General features: G+C 40.3%; 1 long non-coding RNA gene across 1 annotated transcript; it reads left to right on the top strand.

The window, feature by feature from the left end:
- Positions 1 to 989: 989 nt before the first annotated feature.
- On the top strand, positions 990 to 1,711 carry LOC114136591 (uncharacterized). Its single transcript, XR_003593846.1, has 2 exons — positions 990 to 1,088; positions 1,176 to 1,711. It is a non-coding gene; the product is annotated as an uncharacterized LOC114136591 (long non-coding RNA).
- Positions 1,712 to 22,434: the final 20,723 nt, after the last annotated feature.

The raw sequence follows: 22,434 nt of genomic DNA, 5'->3' as shown, positions 1-22,434 counted from the left end.
AGGGGATTATACATCCTCCTGCTATCTTGTAAATTGCATGGCAGAGATAAAGCAACAATCGCTGTAACAAAAAAAAAAAAAGAAGAAATAAAGGCGAGATTGACATGAATGCAGCTTTCTGTGAGGTCTGTAGCACTTTGGGGAGGAAAAGACAGGCGTGACAAAGCAGCGCTGCTGAATAGGCTTCAGCTGCAGCTTACTGTGCATTCGATAGCAATAATTGTCACCACAAAGGAGAACTGTTCAGACTGACAAATAATGTGGAGGGAAATGAATGTTACCCTTCCGAGGAGTCATGGTTATTTTCCTTTTCCAGTGTACATATAATATTTTTGATTTCTTATTCTGAGGATTTTTGTAAAGTTTATCTGAAATGTAGAGATATATAGTCCTAGAAAAATAGAGTGTGGCCTTTTAATTCTAAGGCTTTTAGGAGCAGGATATATTAAAAAAAAAAAGATCTGGTCTTCATGTCGAACATGATTTCATTGTAACCACAACTGTACAATAAGTTCCAACACTGTCATTATTAAGCCTGAGAACCACTGAAAGAAATTCTACGGACACTGAGAACAAACTACTTCTTCACAAAATGTACACAATAATGGGTTGGAGTCAGATTTTAATGGTTGTAGGATTTCTCTTCAGTCTTCGGTAAAAGACCATAAAACATGATTCGCGCAGTCTTGTATTTACCCAGAATGCCCTGCACTGTAGTTTGCTTTCTGCTTTCTCTGGTCTGCTTGCATCCACATGTGCATTTGAACAGCACCAGAGTCACTTTAGCGAAACCACGGTTTGTAGGCGTACCAGAGTTCACTTTTTTGATCCGCATTGGATCAACAATCCAATCAGCTCATCACCAGCTCAGTGCGAGATCGTCTGTTGCCCCAGTCTCAGCTTTCAAGCCTCGTTTCATGTTCTAAAGAGTTTTCTGATCCTGCCTGTTTTTTGACCACAGATTATTGCCTAGTCCTACTGCTGCAGGAAGAGTTCTGACCTCGTGTTGCTGAACCCTGCCTCCAGTCTTCTGATTACTGGATTTTCATTGCCTGAGACCCTGGATCATTTCAACAACTCAGCCTCTGGTTGGTGGATTTGGATTTTGTCCCTGTTGTCTGTTTGTCCCCTGAGCCCCCAGGTCTCTCACTGTCCATTCACCCAACCCTCCCCAGGCTGGATTCCAGACCCCTGTGGATCCCCCATTCCTGACCTACCAGTGTGACCACACCCTGTGAAGCCCCCTCTACGCCATCATTTTTGTAATAAAACGTTTGGTGAACTGTACACTTGTTTTGGGTTCTGGCTGATTTTGCTTTAACAGCACAATGAAAATAGATTAAGGGCGTTTTCATCCGCAGAAAATGTCATTATCTCTGCATGCGGCGTTCTCCAATACACATTCTAATTACATTTCTGACAACACGTGTCACTTCTTTTTTTCCCCTCTCCCCCCCATTTGCCCATTACCGATGTTAACAACTCCTGCAGACCCATCAGCCAATCAGGACACTGCACACATTAGCATAGTTCCCACCACACCAACATTTGCATGTGAAAGATTTTTAGCTGTTTAATGCTTTTCAAATGTTTGATATACTCTCCACACAGCCCATATATGAAGCATGTGGGTCTTCTGCTCACAGTCATTAAACTGTAGAAATATTGCCTGCAACCACGAATGACTTTAATAAAGAGGAAATGGCTACCATTAAGAGACTGTTTATTTTAGGGCCAAACATAAAACGGATCTGCAAAATAAACAATGATTTACACCGATGTTCTGTTTTAAAGCAGATACCTCTATGCATAAATTTTACTGCGTTTATTTTAATGTATATTTATGAAATAGCATAAGGAGAGTCATATTTTTTTCCACCCGATGGATGTCAGTGGCATTTTTTTTTTTTTTTTATCTCCATTAGGTTTTTAAGCATACATCTCACAAATTTTGGTCAGCAATAATAAAGGAAGTGAAAATCTGATTCTGTGAGACATGAGAGCAGTCGGTAGAGTGAGGCATCCTGGGAAAATATGCATTTTTGTTCCATGTGAAGTTGAAAACGAGAATATTGGCTGAAAATAATTGTTTCAACTTTTAAGTAGCAAAAGTACCCATACTCTTCAATGTTTCTTTTATTGTTTGTCACATTGCAGCCATAAATTTCTTTGTATTCTATTTTAATTCGATCTGCTAAACCAATTAAGTTAGTGTACAATTGTGGAGTAAATGGAAAAGAATAACAAAAAGGACTTACTGAGTCCCAGTCGGGGTTTTTTTTACAAGCCACATGACTAAGAAGCTGCTCTACTCAGGCAAGACTAAAATAAGAGGTTGTGGCTAAAATATGAAGTGCTATATTCAAATATCCAAATATTTTTAGTAGTGTACAAGAGAAAGGATCTGGGACTGAAGTGGTAGATAAAATATTTGAACTGTTACATGAAAGCTTTGGTTGCAGGGACGATGGGTGGTAAGTCTGGCTGAGGATAAGAAAAAAATACACCGAACCTGTTCCTGAACTTATTGAAGAATCTTTCCTTTCTTTGGCTTTGTCTGGTCTTCAAGCAATCTAGGCCAGACTTCACAGTATGTTGCCTGAGCCGCCATGCTTCATGGTGGACTGTGGCTTGAAATCAGGAGTGGAGGCCTTCTGACAAATTGCAGCTCCTAGACCTAAAAAGAAACTTCCTACACCAGCCCATAAAATGTTGTGCCAGTTCCCTTTAGCTCAGTCAATGTGTTCTTTGCTCTGCATTGAATCTCAGGATTGATGTTATGCTTCAGAGGTCGCGCTAGACTTTTTAGTTAAGCGTCATCTTGACAGAAAATATATAAAAATTAAAAATAAATCGCTCATGTACTATTTTTACCCGTCAAATTACAACCATATTAATGCGGCTTTTTAGCCGCATTTTTATGCGATTTAGTTAATCTTCACCTAGTTGAACCTGAATCCAGATCCCATCACACATAAAGCAGATAAACATATCTAACATTTTCTCCGTAGTGACACAAACCACTGACTGTGGCCCCAATAACTTGTAATAAATTAAATTAAAAGACTTCACTTAACTTACCAGCACTTCACCCGCTGCTGTCTGAACACACAGCCTCACAAATTCCTCCTGGTTGCATCTGTAGAGAAATCTCCACTAGTTCATCAGTCAGTTGCTCTGTCTGATCCAAACCGATCAATTGACCTCGGTGAGTTTTTTACCCTGTACGCTGTCCGGGCGTTGCGCTTTCACCAAGATTGTTTTGCGTGGTTTTGCTTCTCCGAAACGGACAGATGTTACGTCTGCCGCGCTCCTCCGGAACGCCGCTCTTCTGGATGCTAGAGTGTAACGAGCCAGAAGGCTCCACTTGTTGAAACCACTGGATGAGTTAAGTTTAATTCTTCAAAGCAGCGGAGCCACGTCCGCATTGGTTGTGTAGCGGACTGCACATGATACGGTCTAATTAACTTCTGCACCGTTATTTATTTCCTCAAGATAAACTGCCGGCTCCTCTGTTTAGACTGTAAATGGATTAATACAACGTTGAATTCTCTTTAGTTTTCTCTGGTCTGTAAGGGAGACTTGAAATAAACGCGCCTTTTCTACCAAAGGTTTGGTAGAAATCCTTATAGTTGAGTAGAATCAGTTTGTTTGGGGACCATGGTTGCAACATTTGTTACATTTTCAGCTAGCAGGGTTCCCTTTCACACTGCACTGTGTCAAAAGAACCAAATTGTTTGAAAACCACCCATTGCCTGTGGTGGCGCTGCACCAAGAATCATTAAAGAAAACGACACAGAAACCTCTGAAGAAGACACTGAGCACAAAAGAATGGCACAAGTTTTTTGTAGCAGTTGCAGAATTTTTGTTTTGTCTTCGGTAAAAGACCGTGAGCCATTTCTTCCGCTAGCATTACACTTAAGCATTTGTTTTGCTTGTATTTACCCAGAATGCCCTGCGCCGTAATCCACTTCCTGCTTTTTGAGTGGTCTCCGGTCCGCTTGGTGTTCACACTTGCATTCAAACCGCACAGGCGTCACTTTAATCGAACCAAGACCTACAGTAGGTTTTCACAGTGTGATTTTCTTTTGGTTGCACATTCACACCTCCTTAAGTGAACCAGACTTTCTAAACAAATTAACTAAACTAGAGTTCAAACTAGGGGCTGGTTTGTTTACTCCAACTGAAAATGTAACAATGCTGCAACTTTGATCTCCAATTGAACCAAGTCTACCAGACTATCTGGTGTGATAACACTCTTGAGCTTCTCTCCAAAGAGGATCGGTCTGTGGATGTACAGAAATACTAAAGCCACACCTCAATGGACGTCCCTACGTAAATTAGTTCCACAAAGCCTGTATACAACTTCACATCACATTTTTGAATTGTTTTTTCATGAAAGTCATGAATCGTTTTCCTTTTTCTATCACGTGTGGATGACACACATTGGAAATAGTGGTAATGTAACAAAACGCCAAAGGTTTTTTGTAGGAAAATGCCCAGGCTTTTTTCTTTTTTTATGATGATTATCAGGATTCATCACAACGATGGCCCCAAAATTTGAAAAGCTTTAACAGAGATTTCTTCTTTTCAAACATGATGACAGAAAATTGATGTCATTTGTTGAAAACGTAGTCTGGGAAAATAAGACACGACATTAACATTAAGAACAAGAACTCGACGACTCTGCACGCTAAGTACACGCCATCAACATTTCATCAAAGATAACGAGAAGCTTTATTCTGTAATTGGATCTTATTTGTCTGCCTTGTTCACGCAGAAATTTCCAAACTGCCAAACGCGATTAAAAAATAAACTATTTTTTTTAAATATGGCCGACTGGTGATAGCCACATAAGTGAATACGAAAGCAATTATGCTGTGAACTGGCATTGTGAAAAAGGTAATTGTCATTGGACTTATGAGATATTTTGCTCCCCAAAGTCACATTGTTCGTCGGTGACAGCTACATTGTTTACCAAACAAGTTATCATGCGCCATTAGGCAGGAACAAAATGTGTGATAATGGCAGCAATTTCAGAAGTGACACAAACATTTAGACTTCATTTATCAAAATAAAGGGGGAAACAGATGGCTCAACAAACAAGAATAGAAAAAAGAAAGAAAGAAAGGTGCAGGTATAACACCAGCAGAGGCTGCGTTCTGTACACAACATGTAGTACAAAGTGGAGAGTTTGACTGCGGACCAGCAATTAAGCAACAAAAGACATCCCACCACCAGGCAGGCACTTTATATTGAATTTCCGCCATGAATAAATACTGATTTCATCATTTTAGGTCCTGAAAATGTGTGTGTGCTGCAAAGCCTTCCTCACTAAGATGTACTTCACCCAGTATTCTACATGGAAAACAGGATTAAAGACAATGTATAAATAAAAAAATATTTATATTCACACACTCCTGACAAGGTGAGTTAATTATCATGAGAGGAAGTCATGTGTTTACATGAGGTCCTTGAAGTGTAAAATGAATCCTCACATGGAGGAGTTACGCTTTCACTGTATGTCACCTTTGATTGTGAAACATTATAGTTAAGTTTAATAGAGCACTGCAGCGAGGCAGGTGATATTATATAGATATTATACATAGTTTGCATAAATGCTGCAGTATTGTCCAATATTACTCCATTTTAACATGAATCCTACAAACACTTTTTTTATTGTTCATCGAAGGCACAGTTTAAGTATCGTTTTCTTTCTTCATGTGTGTCTTCTGATTTATTTTTTGTAGCAAAAATAAAATGGCTTTAAATCACACTTACTGCTATTACGTACATTGAAATTATGACAAAAAAGCACTCACTGGATCGCTAGAAGTCAATAAATTAGGATATTACTAAAAAGTCAATTTATTTCAGCAACTTTATCACAAAAGGAAACTCATTATATAGAAATTAAACTCTCTCTATTACTGATAAGCTTATAGCAATTTGCCTCTTCCCATTTTGATGCACTGTAAGCAAGATTATAGTTCTGAATGAACTTGTTTATTGTCAGAAATGTATTATATTAAAGACTTTTAGCATGATAATAAAATATAGCTGTAGATAACAGATCATTCTGCATTTTAAACTCCTTTTGAGAAAGTCAAACATGTTAGAAAACACATTTAAGATTAAATCAATTTGTTCACACCCACTTTCTAGATAATGGGTTTATAAAATAAAAGTCATTCGGAACCAGGATACAGAGCTCCCATGTTTTACAGTGACACATTTTTCAGTATAAAAGTACCAAATGCTGGAAATGAATGCTTAAAGGGGCATTATTATGTGAAATCAACTTTTTTTGAGTTTTACATCATGTTCTAATATAATTCCATCATCAAAATACCTATAGTGTTGTCTTGACTCTTGGATGCAAGTTTGAGGAATCTCTTGAATTGTGCAGAACGCCTGGGTGAACCTCATTTCCACCTCACAGAGCTCCCCATCCTATGCCACGCCCGAACTCGGCTCCTTCAGACTAGCCAGCAGTAATTAGCAAACACCTAGTTTGCTAATCATAGGAACTACTTCTCAGGGAAATGCTGGTAAAAACATTAAAGGGTTAATAGAGGAACCATGTTGTGGTGACTTCCTGAAGGTGGAGCTTCAGAAAGAGCGGGACGTTTTAAAGAGACAGAGGCCCAATTTCAAGACGCTAAATTACAACGGCAAATTTCATGCAAGTCATATCTGATATATACAGCACTTCTACCATAACTGGAGGTGGCATAGTTACTTGATTGTGCTATAAAATCACACTCTGTGCCCGGAAAACTCATAATACTGCCTCTTTAAAAATAAAAAAGAACACGGTAGAGTGAAAGAAGCTCATGAGTTCAGCAGCTCAAGTTGTACTCATTAATCATTTAGCTGTGGATAAAAGAGGGAAGCAGTATTTTGTATATTTAAAAGAAAAAACTAATCAATGATTACTGACATCAGCTATGAAATGCTTGCATCACTTCACGTTTCGTCCTGCCCCAGTTTCTGCATGCAAAACTAACGAGCTACCAACGTTAAGTGGTACAAAGTAAATAAATAAATAACACACAACTAAAGCGCCCAATACATCAGCTTCTCCCCTCAACGGAACATTAACTTTCAATTTGAAATGATCAACATTGAACTGTGTGCGGAAGGATTTTTTTTTTTTTTTTTTTTTTTTTTGAAGGACAGCTCGGAGCGGCTGTGCATCCAGAGGTACCTGAGATTCACGCCTCCAATGACGGGACGCTCTGATTCTCAGCTGTCAGGAAGGAGCGCCCGGTAATTTATGACGCCCCGCGCCGAGCCGAGCCGAGCCGGGTGGCGGGTAGACGGGAACTCATCCCAGCGAGCGTCATGGCGTCTGCCTTTAAACTCATTTCTGAGGTGCTCTCACTACCTGCGCCTGTGTCATTTTTCTTAATGACTGTTAAGGTGGAGGCTGAGCGAGCAAGGCAAACAGGCGCCGCGACGCCACGGGGCGACTGCAGCAATATAATTAGGATGAGGCAGAGGGAAGGGTCGGGTGGAGGACTTGAGTAGGTTACTGAATATTCATCGCAATCACACTAAACAGCCGGATGATTAATTACAGGGCCGGGGTGATTAAAGTATGACTGACTTAGTGGGAAATTCTGAAGCTAGTTTTAGTCTGAGAGCTAAAGCGACTCTTTAATGCATACTTACTTTTTTTCATTTTTCTGTTTTTGTTCAAGCAAAAAAAAAAAAAAAAAATCACATTGCACTGATATTAAATAAATGTAGTTATACTAAGGTTCATAAACCAATCGGCATCTTAAAGGATCAAAAATCAATTTGAAGCATGTCAGAGTGAAGCAACGATAATATATTTGTTTCATGTAAGCAACACTTGAAGTAATCTTTCAGTTAGAGGGTTGATACTCAATGGAATCAAGAATTCAATGTATTTTCAGCCAACCTAATATCACTGCCAATTAACCTGAGCAAAGAAACACAAATTTTATATAAAATAACACAAATTAATTATCTACAAATTACTGAAGCAGGTCATAGCTAGAGAAACATTTTCAAATTACTAATTAAACTGATGAAGAATTCATATTTATCACTCTCTATCGATTCAAGTCTCACTTACAGCACAGTCAAGGTTTTCTCCCATTTACTTGGATTCCTCTGGTGGAGTGTTTTTTGTACCGGGCCAATCAGTGAACTTCAACTGAACTTCTCAAGTTCAGGAGAAGTTGTGAACGATGATGTCGATTTTCTGCACTGTCCCTGTAGCTTCAGCAGTGGAAGTCAATGAAGGTGTTAGCCCATGTCAGTCAAACTTCCAAATATTGAATTAACATTAACAGCCATCTCTTTCTGATTGGCACGTCTCTCTTGGCAGTGGAGGATGATTGTGTACAGTGCAGAAAATTTCCGGTTAGTTTCATAGCAGCAAACTGGCCCATTAGCTACGTCACTGTCAAATGTTAATGACTGGGTAGCATTTAAAATCTCAACAAGGTCCACGCCTCCAGGAATCAATCGTTTCTCAACAGCAGAGAGTCCATAACCTCTGGACAAAGTAAAAGCTAAATGTAGTCCATGGGGCTGCTTTTTACCAGGATGCAGTCTCTCACAATTTTCCAAATATGGCCTGATGAAGCCTGATTTTCTCCTAGTCTCTTCTTACATCTCAGAGCGGGAAGGTGAAGGAAGAAAACCAACATTCAGACCCAGCCCTGATATATTACTGCTAAGTTGCAGAAGCGTCTCAAGAGAATAGGAGAAAGCACCTCGTTTGGTCCAACATTGATCCATTTCACCGCTCACAGAAACCAGCTGGATTTCTTCAGGTGTTCTGTTCCGACCCCAGACTCTCTGCTGGGCTGGAAGGGAAATCTTGGTTCCTACATCTGTACAAATCGCAGCTCTGGCTTAGACTTCCGAGTTTCTGGAGTTTCCCTCTCTGGATCTTCCTGATTTCATGAAGTACTAATGTTAAAGTTGAAAACTTTAACATTTGGAAGGAGGGCATATATGGTAGAGACTTACAGGAACAAAAATAGACATAAAAATGCCCACACTGCAAAGATCAATCTTTGAATCCTCACTGACCCGTTTGGATGAATCTTTTAGATGGTTTCTAACGTCAGAACCTTTAGGGGAGGAGACATCCAACGAGCCAATTCAGCCAGTTGGATCAATGGGGCTCGCTATTTTTTCAAGATCATTCTTCAGACTCAGTAAGATCCCTCTAAGTTTCTAAAAGTGTCAAAAGACGTAGTGACCATGTAATCAAACCCATCAGTTGCAGGGAAAATCTTTTGACAGTTGAGAAAACGACATTGTGAAATTTGTTACAGTCACATCTTCGAAATTTGAATAAAATCCTCATGAAGAAATGAAAAAGATGTTACCAAATGTAGTACACAAGGCACAGAAACGAAATTGTTGCAGGGCACCGAGGATGCCACGAAGTTAGCAGGGCATTCAGTGTTTCCTGTTTTCTTGATGCCAGAGAGTTTTTGGATAAAGTAGCATTTAAAATGTAAAAGATTCATAAAATGGATTTTGCTGACATCTTGGAAATCCAATTTCAAAAGTCGCAAATTTTCAACTTCAAAAGTTTATGTTTTCTAGAAAAAAAACAAGTTGTACATTTCAGAGATTCGTCTCAAAATTTGTTTTCCTTTTCTTGTAAATTTTTTACTTTTGCAGAAAACTTCTGAGATTCAGCAGAAATTTATTTATTTGTTTTTCTATCTACAACGTCCCTGGTAAGCCATCACAGAAACATGTGTGACAAAAAAAAAGAAAGCAAAAGCAAGAAATCTGCAAGGGGACAAATACATTTTCACACCATTGAATCAAAACCTACTTTGAGCATCACAACTAATCAAGTTCTATTTTACTCAAGGTGCCATTCGCACACATGAGGTCGCTTCATCGACAAGGTCACTTTGATGGACATAAAGAAAAGCAGTTCTTGAACTTGAAACATGGAAAACAGAAATGAAACCATTCTACCATCATGCGTGCCGCGCCTGCCCCCTTCCAGATGTGTTCCTGGTCGCTTATTGCAGTGTGTGGCGACGCCCGACTGCTGTGCAGCGTTACGCCTCGACCCTGACGTGCAGTTCGGCGACCTGCAGAACCGACCCACTTCCTGGATCTGGATCTGTCACACTGAAGGTAACTAGATGAATGCCGTTCATTTCTCCTGAACTCAGAAGCCATGACGGCTGACTCACCTGTTATCACCATCCTGGTAAGAGGCGCGCTTGCATTTAAATGTTTCATTATGACTTTCAAATACACGATGTTTGATATGATTCATGTAGGCACTGGAATGTTTTCCTCCAGACCCGACACTGAGCTCATTACCCTTAAAAATGACTCTGACTTTTTCCCTTCTGCAGATAAGACGCCAACTCCCAGCTGTTATCCTTTACATCACACAGGAAAGGAGAGAGAGAGAAAAAAAGAAGCAACAGTGTTGCTCTGATTGTTAAATGGACTCCATTCCACCAGGAGGAATATATTTCATCCCTGTCTCCAAGTGGGAGAGCCTATGTATATTTTTTTTCTTCCTTTTCTAAATTGATTAGTGGATCAGAGGCCTAATTCAGCCCTGGAGGAGCCGCGTTCAGACCGACGCTTCCCGTGAGCTCTGGAAGAAGTCATCCATAAACCACACGTGTCAGCCCTGTTGCTCGCTAACTCCCCGTCTCACACCGGCGAGCCCAAAATCCCATCCTCATTGCCCGTTGCTAAGGTGCTGCCTGGATTCTCTGCTCGGTAATTTGAAAGTAATTGGATGCTGAGGCGTGCTTGAAAAAGCGAAATGGGGCGCGGGCCAGAGCAATCCAACCGGACTCCGTTGGGCTTTTACGGCAATACCAAGTCATCGGTTTGTTTACCAACAGTCTGAAGAGAGGTGGTTGCTGTGTGAAGTCTTTACTTGTGACAAATTAATATTTGCTTTTCACAAGAAGCTTCCATATTAAAGCGACGCTCAGCAGTGTTCATATTTTTCTCTGTGAATATTTTGCTAATCACCCTTTAGACCAGTGTTTCCTGGTCCTCCAGGCTCACTGCCCTGCATGTTTTAGGTATTTCCTTGCTTCTGTCCAGCTTATTTCAATGGATGACTGATTAACAGGCGTTTGTTGAACTGCAATCAGTTGAATCAGGCACATTAAAGCAGGGAAACCTCTAAAACATGTAGGACAATGGGCCTTGAGGACCAGGGTTGGGAAACACTGATTTAGACATTATATTCATATACGGATCCACACAGAATATGTTTATGCACTTTAAAGGGGCAGTATTATGTTTACTAGGCACATGGTGCCACTTTATAGCACAATCAAGTAAGTATCTTACCTTCAGTTGTTAAAAAAATGCTAAATATATCAATTATGACTTAAAAGAATTTGAACTTTGTAATTAACGCCTTGAAATTGTCCCTTTAAGAAACTCCTGCTCTTGTTGAAACTCCGCCTTTAGGAAGTCATCACAACATGGCTCCTCTATTAACCCTTTAACAGCATTTTCACCAGTGTTTCACTGTCAAGTAGTTCATATAATGAGCTCAGCAGAATCAAGTTTCTCCAAATGTTTGCTAATTGCTTCTGGCTAGTGTGAAGGAGCTGAGTGGGGTCTTCTGAATTTGAAGAAAATTGAAATATATATATATATTTTAAATCCTCTTGTGGGGTTCTGAAAATGTTAATAATTTTGTTAATTCTAACTGACCTAAACAAGAAGTGTAGTCTGATTTAAAATCGTGCGAAAAAGGTTGTGAGTCTTTTTAAATGGTGTGTTTATTTGATTTCAACCATATAAAGAGAGGACAAGTGCAACCTGATGCAAAAAATAAGTTCAAATTGCAAGTGTGCACAATCAGGCAAATACTGTACAGGGCACAGAGAAATATTTTTAGAGATATTATAGACCAATATCATCACAAAATGCAATGAACCACAAAATGTGAGACCTGTAGCAATGTAAGAAACGGCCTGCACGTTGTTTTTATAAACACAGTAATAAATCAAGCAGAAACCCTTGGAGATTGGTTTTTATAGAAGCTACAAGATGTGCCTGTTTAACGGGAAAATAACAGCCCCAAGACAATTGTAATGCTATTATAATGGTAATAGAATGAATAACCAATGTGTTCACACACCAGTGCTTCATCAGAGGCCTGCTGAAATGCTGCTGCAAAGCAGAAGAACCGCAGAACTTGATCTCATTAAAGAGTTTGCTTGGCTGTTTGGAGGTGAGGTTCTGTTCACTGCAGAGACAAATGTCACATCACCCTGTCGTTCAAACAGAAGACGTTCACATAAGTGGAATAGACTGATTGTGTCATTTTATGAATTTAATTTTAAGATTTGTTTTTAAGACCATGTCACTTTTTTTCATCCAATTCACAAAAAGAGCAATGCTCAATTTTTATTTGTTATAGAAATGTCCTGTAGATACACTGGCGTTTTGTCCTAACTTGGACTCATTTGAATGAATGAATTGTGTAGATTTTGAAGCATTACAATTCAACATAACACGTGTAAAAATCAAAAGGTACCGAGTACAATTTGAGTGCTCCCATTACAAAACAGATTAAAAGCAACAAATAATTTGTTGTTGAGCTCATAAGTCTATTTATTCAATAATTTAACGGCAAAAGGGTTTTTGAATAAAAAAAAATATTGCTAATTTTGTCGATTGGTGGTTTTCAATTAAAATGCGATTGATTACACATCCTGAAAAGTTTGAATCGTGTTTTAACATAATAGAACTTGAAAAGGTTGAAGGAGTTTTATTACATTTATGTGACCTTGTGTTGTCTGTTATGGTCTTTGTTGTCTTACAGCAGTGGCCTCAAACTCCAGTCCCCAATGCGCCGGTGTCCTGCAACTTTTAGATGTCTCTCTGCTTCAGTTCACCTCGTTTCAGTATTAGCTCTGTAGGGCTTGACCGCATGCTAGTGGGGCAGTTAAAGTCATTTAATTCATGTGTGTAAGACAAGGGACACATGAAAAAATTGCACAACTCTGGCCCTCAAGTAATGCAATTAGAGACCACTGTCTTAGAGAGATTTGTCTTGTACTTTCCTGACCCAAATGTAGAAACATATACAGGATGCAGAATGAAAGGGTAAGAGGGATTTATTTTCCGTAAGCAGGAAGAAGGTTTCTGTCTTGCCTCTACCAAGAAGACTGATCATAAGATGAAGACTGGTCGTCTGACAGCCTGTTATATTCCCAGAAGGTAATCAGCACACCATCCTGACAAACCTAGATTGTGGTTCTTACACGTCTCAGTTCGATTCTCCACCTCAAGTCTGAAGCTTGTTTCCCCGTCATGCGTGTTTGGACCCACTGTGGTGCATTGCTGGGTCTGTGTTACATCCCTGCTATTCCCTTTCTATGCAACTCTGCTCGATTTTCATCTTCCTTCAGTGCGCCATCTTGGATTCCTCCCATTGAGCTCGATTCTTCCAGTAGAGTTTCGACCGGCTCAATCAGCAAATAAAAGGACACGTTGATAATGAGGATGCCAATTTTCTGCGTTGATTTAAAAGTGTAGTTTGCCTGTCGTTGTATCTTAGCAATGGCAGCAGAGGAAGTAAACAAAGCCATTGAGTCTGCGTTGGCCATGCTTCCAAATATTGAGCAACTAAAGTCGGAGCAAGAGGAATGCTGAAGACATTTTATTGCTGGCAAAGGTGTCCTTCGGCTCGGCAATTCTATCTTCGCATTGGGGCGTGGCCATTTACAGAGCACACAATCAATTTCCGGTAAGCTTCCTAGCGTAACTTCCTTCCCAGTTGAGATGGGACATTGCGTACTTCATGGCCAAACATTACCGATTGAGTAAAACCAGATCCAATTGTTTCAAACTTCAGCAGAGTCCACGCCTTCAGCAAGCAATCATTTGTCAGTACCCTTGGGTCCAGAACCTTTGAATGAAGCAAAATGATGAACAAGAGGCTAGGTCTGTAGTGCCGTACATTGATGAAGATCTGGAATCATGTCGGCTCTCACAAAGTGACATTTCTGCGGTTGTTTGCCTAACAAAGAAGAGAACATCAGAGCTTGTACTTCTGCAGTTATCGCTACAAACACCCTCTGTCTGCATTAGCAGTGTGGAATGAGAGCGAAGAAGAACTACCGACTCTTCCCCCGACGGTGTAGCGGGGTTGGGAGGAGAAAAGGTATCAGGGAAGAATGTGTGTGTTAGTGTGCACAGCTGTTATTAAAAAGCAATGTCACAGCTCTTGGTTATAGTGGGGAGATAACTCGACTCCAAAGGTAGATGTTGCAGCAGGCGATTTGGAGGTGCTTAATGACCCAGGAGTTGAATGATTAATGTAGGGGTTTACACGATACTTCTCAAACTTCGCTGGCGAGCTCGAGCGGAAAGCCGGGGCGCCTCATCCTTTTAAGAGTCGCCGGCTCAAGGTCGGCCGAGCCTGCGACGGAGCCCGCAGAGACGACAGGGCTATTACTGGCGCTTCCATCCGGGATATCCACGCAGACACACCTTTGCATTAAGAGGGTGCGTGTGCTCACATACAACACAACACGTGCGCAACAAAATATAAATCCTCACAACTCTGTTCACACACACACACACACACGCACACACACACACACACACACACACATATACACAAGGGACCTCCCCAGCTTTAGGAGGACTGCTGGGACTCCTGATACTTGCTCTGAGAAAGCAGAACCCTTGTTAGGCACTGAGAGTAAGGGGAAGATCGAGCGCACCCATGAAAAGATTGAGCATCGTTCACACCTTGCATGGTTATTTATTCCCATAAAACATATCATATAGTATAAAAAAGCACCTATGTCTTCACACATGGGACTTGTTGTCTCCTATGTCCTAACAAGCTTCATCACTCTTAAAAACAAGGATGCAGCTCTAAGTTGGCCCTTTGAAATTTGTACCCACATTTTGTTGTCATTTTGTCCCTTTCCACCATCACTTTGTACTTGTAGACAATATGTTTTGGGCCAACATACATCAGTTTTTCCATTTGTACTTACCGTAGTCTACGTTTACATCTTCCTTTGTTGGCCGTTTTGGTGAATAATGGAGGTAAGCATTCTTAAGAGGCGGTATTATGTGTTTTCCAGACACATGACCATTTTACAGCACAGCGAGTAACTATGTTATCTTCAATTGTTATAAAAAATGCTAGATATATGAAATATGACTTAAAAGAAACTTTGACTCTGCGACAGACTGGCGACCTGTCCAGGGTGACCCCGCCTCTCGCCCGGAACGTTCCCGACCCTTCTAAGGGACAAGGGTGTTAGAAAATGGATGGATGGAAGAAACTTGACTTTGTAATTTAGCTCCTTGAAATTGGGCCTTTGTCTCTTTAAGAAACTTTTGCTCTTTCTGAAACTCTGCCTTCAGGAAGTCATCACAACATGGCTCCTCCATTAACCCTTTAACAACATTTTTACCAGCGTTGCACTGAGAAGTTGCTTGATTGCTAATTGCTGCTGGCTAGTCTGAAGGTTCTGAGTGAGGGAGGGCTGCTCTCTGAGGCAGAAGCTTGGAAACTGAAGCTCTGCGGAGGAGCTTTGACTTTAAAGGCGGAGCTAGGCCCAACCAGGCATTTTGCACAGCTGAATGGTTGCCATGGGAGATGGAAGGATTCCTCAAACAAGCATGAAAGAATTGAGGCAACACTCCAGGTATGTTTTTGATGAGGGAATAACATTATAATATACAAATAAATATTTTGCACAATCGTGTCCCTTTAAAAAACACAGACACACTTGCACTGATGCAAGTAGCATAGATTAAACACATACATGAGCAAAAATAAGAAAATTGTTGACTCTTTCTTGAAAATCTGAGGAAATCTATTGAGACGCGACAACACGCCGAAAAGTTCAGGAGGTATAAAAACCTTTTAGCACATTTTAACGACGTATCTCTGTTGCGTTTTCACTTTAGGACCTGTTGTAGTTGAATCACCCAACCCTGCCAAGAGCGATCCGTCTTATGGAAGCCGGAGCCATGTCCTATTCCAGTGGAACATCATTTTTGGGGTCAGGCACAAATGGGGTGACACAAATGTTCGGAACTCAATTCGGTGTCCAAATGAGGACAGAAAATGCCAAAGTGCTTGTGTGTGCCACAGTGCGCCTTGTGTGTTTGACCTTTGTTGTACTGCAGTGAATGAAGAAAAATCATTTCAGACTGCACCACTCCAGACTCCAAATTGTGAGCTGTAGCTTTTTTTTTTTTTACTCATCCTCTTTTATGCAACGATTTTGTTGCAACAAATAAAATGGTAGAAATAAAGACATCGTCTTGTTCCATTTTGCATATATAAAAACGTAAAATTTTTACTCCCAAGCCGAAGCCTGTGACGTGTGGCGGGAGCATTTTTAAAAGCTTCCTGTTCCTTCTAAAGGACCGTCTCAGCCGGGGAGTAGACCTCTGCTGTGCCAATCTTCCACTTCCCATAAACGAGTGTGGGACCCACGCGGGGCCTCTGAGCGCTGAGGAATCACTGCGCCGGCGCCGGAGAAAGGTTCCGTTCATTTAAATGCACGCCGGTCCGCCGCCGCTAACACGATCTACTTGGGGGGAAAATTGCAAAGTCCAATCAATGGAAATGTGTCCTGCAAAGTTAAACAGCAGCTCGCCTGATAAACAACCACTTGTTTGTGTTTCGCGGCACCAGGAGCAATCTGGCAGCGCAAACTGCTTCAGATGGGCAGCGCAGGGGACTGAGGCGTCATGGGTGGAAAATCATAAATATTTGTGGCCTTTTATTTTTTTTCTCCTGTGGAGAATGCGGAAGAGTGAGAGTTTTCCTCTCTGACTCATAGAGCACTCGTGTTGCTCATTTGATTTGACACTACAAGTGGGTCATTTAGGCTTTTAGTTGCCTTATTTCTGTGGCAAAGCGAAAGCGTACAAAGCTTTTTCTGCCTCTTTGTTTTGGAAAGAATGATAATACTTGCGTTTCTGTTGACGATACAATTGCGGAATTTGACATTTTTAAAAGTAAATTTGCCCAATGAAAGTTTTGAAGGAACCCCCCCCCCCCACTGCCCCCAACATTTTTGATAAAAAAAGTTTTGGCGCTAGGGCTTCCGTATACTATATGTACATTTTCAGGGTAAGTAATTTCTGTTAACTGCATCTGCTGGAAAGAATCTACAAGACCTAACCATTGTATAGCATGTGTTAAGTTGGGCTATGCTAAGTGTGAAACTGCGGTATATACTGTATCTTTATGTTGGAAAATCAATAAAGTTCAAGTCATGAAAAGTTTTGGCGATGTGACGAGCTGTTATTTCTTAGCCATATTGAAATTTGTTTATTTTACAAAACTGCAGTTGCATCACAAGAGTCACATGATCAACAGCTGGATGTTACTACTGGCAAATCATAAAGAATAAAGAAAGTAGTTGAGGGATGATGGTGCAGCATGGTTTTAATAACTTATTGTGTGAACAAACTTATTTGCGTGTGAATTCAATTGTGTTTGTTATTTGATGGAGATACCACAGTTGCTAAATGATGTGGGTTTTTTTTACATTAGAGGAATATTGACAAAGTTTTTTGTAATGGAAATGCAGCTGTTGTCTTCTGATACCTATGACAATGCACATAATCAACGTTACCACAATTCGTGGCAGTGAAAACATGTAGAAATTAGCACAATAGCTAAATTTCATCCTTTGTCCTGAGACAAACGAGATCGATCATAACCAGACGTTGACACTGGTGTAAACCACAAACAAGAAGGCGACAGGAAGCAGTAGGAGGATGACGGAGTGGCATGGTTTTTAATGACACATTGTGTGAACAAACGTATTCAAGTGTGATTTTAATTGTGCTTCTTATTTTAATGAAAATACCCCAATTGGGAAATTTGTGTTTTTTATACTGTTGCAGAATATTGACAAAGTTTTGCGCACATTTGTAACGTAAATGCAGCTACTGTCGTCTATTTCATTGAATATTCTGATATCTGATCCTTCTGCCTGAAATGACTTAAATTTGTGAATGTTCAATTTTGTTCAAAAAAATAATAATCTATCTATCTATCTATATATATATATATATATATATATATATATATATATACTTGCCCCTGCAGGATAATTTGTAAATAAGAGGAATGAAAGATGGTTGGTTACTTCAGAGTGAAACTGTATAGGGATACAAACTCAGTGGAATGCAGATATTCGCTTTCTGTTACACTTTTTTGCCTTCCTGGGGTTAGAAAATGGCGTAGGTGAACTGTCGGGTCCTCTTATGTCAAGTGAATCAGCACCTTCCCCTCACTGTGTCAGCACAGGAATGATCGGCTTACAGCAAATCCTTCCTCTAAAACTGTTCCACCTATTACTCACATTGCCACGGCTCCAATTCATGTTGGATTTGCCTCTGTGTTCCTCAAAATGGGGGAAAATACGCAATGCTTCATGTTTTCTTCTTCAGCATTCAGCTCATAAAAAAGAGGAAGAAAACAATCTGACAAAGTAGGGGGGGAATAAAAAAAACAGAAGACGATGACAAATCAAATGCAAAAATCAAATTTTTTCCCCACTATGATTGGAAAACAAACTAATTTATTTGAGGGAAAGCTGTGTTGTGCAACAACACATCTGGTTTGGTGTTTGATAACTATAAATAATTTCTTAGGGAAACTTTGAATAAAACTAGTCAAAACTAATGAATGTTGAGAATTTGTAAATGAGGCAAATTAGTTTCCAACTAATTCTTGGAGAGGTTTGGCAGATTATTTCACTTATACGATGTTAGAAAGGGCTGCACGGTGGTGCAGTTGTTAGAGCTTGTTGCCTTGCAGCAAGAAGAAACAGAAAGCATGCGAAGTTTGAAACTTTTAAATTGTTTATTGTTGATTCCTTCGGGGGACAGCAGAAACTGCTTCAACTTTGGCCTTAAGGCGCATCAAGGTTAGAAATGTGAGAGCGTCAATAAGTGCCAGGTTGCTCATACTCTCCTGGGGGGGAGATTGGCCCTATTGATTCATCTCTCTGAAGATTATTCTGCCCCCTTTAAAAGAAAAAAACAATTAAATCACTTTTTCACAGATCTAAAGCTCTTCTCAGAATTTGGTAAATACTGTAAGCACATGAGAAGGGAAAGGGGTTGGGGGCTGCTGTTTTTGGGGGGAGTCGGGTTGTCAGAGGTGAAATACGTATCGATCGGAGTGCGTGTGATTCAGCCTCTGCTCCTTGCAGACTGCACTCCCTCATCGGTCGTATCCAGCCCAATCGATAGGCTGGAAGAGGCGGATTCGACCCGATCAGCGATGTGGTAGACGAGGATTCTGCTCACAAACAACCCCCACCCCCCAAACCCCTACCCTCACCCCCACTTACCCTTTGACCCCAACTGGCAACCACAAATGTCATAGTGAGATACACCGGGGCACAGCTGGACATCGTGGGCATGAATTTCATATTGATTTGGAGAAATTATTCTAGGGTATAGATTTTCAATATCTATATTTACATATATTTACAACAAAAACACTGGATTTTCTCTTAAGTTACACACTTTAAGAAGGTCTGTTAGGTCTCTGAAATATTTATTCCTTTTTGTTTGAACGAGTTTAATATTAATTGCGTTGGTTTAAAGCTGCAGTATGTAACTTTTATAAAAAATGTAAAAGTTTTTTCCATATTTGTTGTAGCTGTCAGAAACTCCCTGTGCTAACTAGAGACAGCCAATCAGAGGCAGGAGGCGGGACTTAGCTCTCTCAGTCGCCCCTCCCCATCTCCTTTTGCTTTCTGCTACGCTGCAGCTAGCATAACCTGTTGTGAATGCTAAGGCTAGTTAGCATGACCGGCGCTGATGGCAGATTTTTCTGTAACGGTAAGTTATTTCTCCACCATAAGCACATTTAGCAGCACATTCATGAGGTTTGTCATGACCTGCCGCCTGTCTCTGATTGGTTGTTTCTGACTGGGAGTGGTTCATTTCTGCAGCAGTGAGCTCATGGAGAAGATTCACAGATGATTTATTTTCTGTCACAACATGATGACAGTTTTAACAAACATGTGAAGAACATTTAGTTTTATAAAAATCACCTCCTGCAGCTTTAATGCGTATATAAAGTTGATAAAAGTGCAATCAGAATTCATGTGGTTTGCTGAAAAACTGTTTCTCTTTTTCAGTGAGACTAGTTTGGTTTTTAATGTAGCTTCACCAATGTAGCTACCCTCAGAGCTACAGTACATGTATAATGTAAATCTTTGCTCTCCACTGTATTACTTGATATTGGCTTTTGAAAGCACTGGTAAAAATCCTCTGGAAAAAATAAAAAGAAGAAATCTATCCAGTGTTGTTTCTGATATTCAGAAATTCATCACGGAATCTAATGAACGTTTTAAGTTTGTTTTGCTTTTATCGATCGCAATCCAATACGGCCACTGCACCACATCGATTACGGGGACAGACAGAAGTTCTCAGAGGCTTTGCTCGGCTCGCCACTCAGTACTTTTATGTTGGGTCATCAAACAATTACCTCCAAAGTGTGTGCAGCACGGAATGCAAAGAGATTCGGCTGCAGTCTTGGCAGAGAAAGCGCTCGTCCGAGCTCAGTTTTCTGTTACTGAGGTTGTCGCACGCCATCAGAAAAGTGAAGGGTCACAAGAACGACACGGATCACTCGGGTTGTCACACTCACTTTGTCTTGCTGTGTCTCCGTCGGAGGCTTGGACGGTTGAAGCTCTACATTTAAAAAAGACCAAATCTGTTTCAGGAATTCAGGAATTCTTTCACATTAAAGACCAGGAATGCGCCGATGCACTTTTTTTTCACTTCTGATACCGATTTGTGAGGTTTACCATCAGCCGATACAGAATGACAGCGGATTTAAAAATAATAATAATTTTACGCAAACATAAATGTACTGAATTACACACATTACTGATAACTTTGCACCAGCGGAAATTAGTAAGACAGACTGAGTTATTTTTGCAAAGAATCAGTAGAAAATTGTTCTACGCAGTTTTGCCTTGAAATCCCAATAAAATGCACAGTTTGTGGTTTAACATGAGAAAAATGAACAAATTGTCAGGATATAAAAAGTTTTGCTATATGAACTGCAAAACATTTATCCCAATGATCATTTAACTTTCTTTCTTCTTCTTTTTTTACATGTAATCCTCTGCCCACCTGAAATGTCAGCACTTTTGCAATGGAGAATTTCCTAACGTACCTAAGCGGTAACATAATACTTGATCGCATCTTACTAATCTCACTTACTTATAAAGTATGTGAACGTTAGTCTTCTTTCCTTGTAGAAGACGTTCTCTGCAAATCTCCAAATACACAGAGTGCCACAGGCAGCAACGTATGACCAATTTTACAGCAAGATTAACTAAATAAAGGCAATGTTAGGCTAACAACTGTATGTTTTTTTTTTCAAGAAGCTTTACAGAAGTTAACACACACTTACATAGGGGCAAATGGGGCACTTGTTCTCCCTTTACACCATCTGCGATTTTTAGCTGCTTTGCACACATGCTCATTTTTTTCCTGTCACACTAAAGTAGATCCAGGGCATGAAAATGTTCTGGACCCTGACGTGAAAGTTGAACATGCTGGAGAAATGAACCTTTTAGTTTGTGGACACAATTACCCCCAAACTATTCATTTTTGTATCAAAGTGCTTCCCAGCTCAAAAAAGGCAACAATCACAACCCGTCTATACATATTTAATCAGATGTTCATCTAACAGAACGCTGCATGAACTCTTGTTAGCCCAGCTACTCCGCTATCAAGGTAGTCAACAGAGGCTATTTACATTCTATCTAACGCCCAGCAACGTGCTAATCCCTGTATGATTTGCATCTTCGCTTTGTTGGAAGCAGAAGAAATAATGCAAACATTTTCATCTCGTTAATTAAAACGCTGATTATCAAAGAGCTTTTACCCTCGCTCAAACAATCTGAGCTCGCTTTTGTTCAGCGTTGTCTGACAGCGAACGAGACGTCTTTCCACGCCCTTTTTTTTTTTTTTTTTGTCCAAGCTTTGATTAAACGATTACGATCGATCTGCAGGTTTCCTGTACCCTGAGAGAGTGAAAAACTTTTCTGCTATGGCTGGAGTAAAGGCTATGAGGCGCTTTGTGCGGGATAGTTGTTCTTTCTTTTTTGTTCTTTTTTTTTTCTCCTACTTGTCATTATTTCTTTGGACCAGTGGAACTAGATGTGATCCTATTTTCTCCCCAGATTGTAGAAACCTTGCTGGATGTTCCAGTTGGGAGGAACTGTCCACTTCATTTACTCCTTCCATTTGTTAAGGTTTTTTTATGAGAGTCACGCAGCATCTGCATGGAGAAAGCACCTCTGGAAACGACTCTGAGGAGAGAGAGCGTTCGCTCCTGCAACACCAGGAGACTCAGATTCTGGTTTTTACGCCGCTCCAGTCAGGAGGCTG

Source organism: Xiphophorus couchianus, chromosome 2, assembly GCF_001444195.1.
Source record: "Xiphophorus couchianus chromosome 2, X_couchianus-1.0, whole genome shotgun sequence".
In the NCBI taxonomy this organism is placed as follows: Eukaryota; Metazoa; Chordata; class Actinopteri; order Cyprinodontiformes; family Poeciliidae; genus Xiphophorus; species Xiphophorus couchianus.
The sequence above is the reverse complement of the archived record's forward strand: the minus strand, read 5'-3'. Positions and strand labels throughout refer to the sequence as shown.